The sequence below is a fragment of the Physeter macrocephalus genome, chromosome 21, assembly GCF_002837175.3.
Source record: "Physeter macrocephalus isolate SW-GA chromosome 21, ASM283717v5, whole genome shotgun sequence".
In the NCBI taxonomy this organism is placed as follows: Eukaryota; Metazoa; Chordata; class Mammalia; order Artiodactyla; family Physeteridae; genus Physeter; species Physeter macrocephalus.
In genome coordinates this window covers 77,236,052-77,238,089 of record NC_041234.1, presented here as the reverse complement: position 1 = coordinate 77,238,089, position 2,038 = coordinate 77,236,052, and the positions used below count along the sequence as shown (strand labels likewise).

Below are 2,038 nucleotides of genomic sequence, written 5' to 3'. Positions count from 1 at the left end.
ATCTTAAAATTTGTATGGAGACACAAAAGGCCCCGAAGAGCCAAAGCAGTCTTGAGGGAAAAAAACGGAGCTGGAGGAATCAGACTCCCTGACTTCAGACTATACTGCAAAGCTCCAGTAATCAAGACAATATGGTACTGGCACAGAAACAGAAACATAGATAAATGGAACAAGATAGAAAGCCCAGAGTTAATCCCATGCACCTATGGTCAACTAGTCTATGACAAAGGAGGCAAGGATATACAATGGAGAAAAGACAGCCTCTTCAATAAGTGGTGCTGGGAAAACTGGACAGCTACATGTAAAAGAATGAAATTAGAACACTCCCTAACACCATACACAAAAATAAACTCAAAATGGATTAGAGACTTAAATGTAAGACCGGACACTATAAAACTCTTAGAGGAAAACATAGGAAGAACACTCTTTGACATAAATCACAGCAAGATCTTTTTTTTTTTCTTTGCTGTACATGGGCCTTTCACTGTGGTGGCCTCTCCCATTGTGGAGCACAGGCTCCGGATGCACATGCTCAGCGGCCATGGCTCACGGACCCAGCCACTCCACAGCATGTGGGATCTTCCTGGACTGGGATACGAACCCGTATCCCCTGCATCGGCAGGTGGACTCTCAACCACTGTGCCACCAGAGATTTCTGTGCATTATCTTGCACAGAAAGATCTTTTTTGATCCACCTCCTAGTGTAATGGAAATAAAAACAAAAATAAAGAAATGGGACCTAATGAAACTTGAAAGCTTTTGCACTGCAAAAGAAACCATAAACAATGAAAAGACAACCCTCAGAGTGGGAGAAAATATTTGCAAACGAATCAACGGACAAAATATATAAACAGCTCATGCAGCTCAATATTAAAGAAACAAACAACCCAATCCAAAAATGGGCAGAAGACCTAAACAGACATTTCTCCAAAAAAGACATACAGATGGCCAAGAAGCACATGAAAAGCTGCTCAACATCACTAATTATTAGAGAAATGCAAATCAAAACTACAAAAACTAAAAATAGAATTACCATATGATCCAGCAATCTCACTACTGGGCATATTCTCAGAGAAAACCATAATTCAAAAAGACATGGGCTTCCCTGGTGGCACAGTGGTTGAGAGTCCACCTGCCAATGCAGGGGACGCAGGTTCGTGCCCTGGTCCAGGAAGATACCACATGCCATGGAGCTGCTAGGCCCGTGAGCCATGGCTGCTGAGCCTGCGCGTCCGGAGCCTGTGCTCCGCAATGGGAGAGGCCACAACAGTGAGAGGACCGCATACCACAAAAAAAAAAAGACACATAATGCTTTTTCTGCCTCCGCTGCAGCGATGGTGCCAGTGAAAAAGCTTGTGGTGAAGGGGGGCAAAAAAAAAGAAGAAGGTCCTGAAGTTTACTCTTGACTGTACCCATCCTGTAGAAGATGGAATCATGGATGCGGCCAATTTTGAGCTGTTTCTTCAGGAAAGAATCAAAGTAAATGGAAAAGCTGGGAATCTCGGAGGAGGTGTTGTAACAATTGAAAGAAGCAAAAGCAAGATCACTGTAACTTCCAAGGTGCCTTTTTCCAAAAGGTATTTGAAATATCTCACCAAAAAATATTTGAAGAAGAATAATCTCCGTGATTAGTTACGCGTAGTTGCTAACAGCAAAGAAAGTTACGAATTACGTTACTTCCAGATTAATCAAGATGAAGAAGAGAAGGGAGATGAGGATTGAAACTCAGTTATCTGGAGTATTTTGTATGAATTCTTACATAAAATTTAGGAAACAACAACAACAAAAAAAGACACATGCACCCCAATGTTCATTGCAGCACTATTTAGAATAGCCAGGTCATGGAAGCAACCTAAATGCCCATCGACAGATGAATGGATAAAGAAGATGTGGTACATATATACAATGGAATATTACTCAACCATAAAAAGGAACGAAATTGGGGCTTCCCTTGTGGTGCAGTGGTTGAGAGTCCGCCTGCCGATGCAGGGGACACGGGTTCGTGCCTCGGTCCGGGAAGATCCCACATGCCACCGAG

The 2,038-nt window shown here is 42.7% G+C and overlaps 1 pseudogene; it reads left to right on the top strand.

Annotated features, from left to right (window-relative positions):
* Positions 1 to 1,334: 1,334 nt before the first annotated feature.
* Positions 1,335 to 1,731, top strand: LOC112066439 (60S ribosomal protein L22-like; annotated as a pseudogene).
* Positions 1,732 to 2,038: the final 307 nt, after the last annotated feature.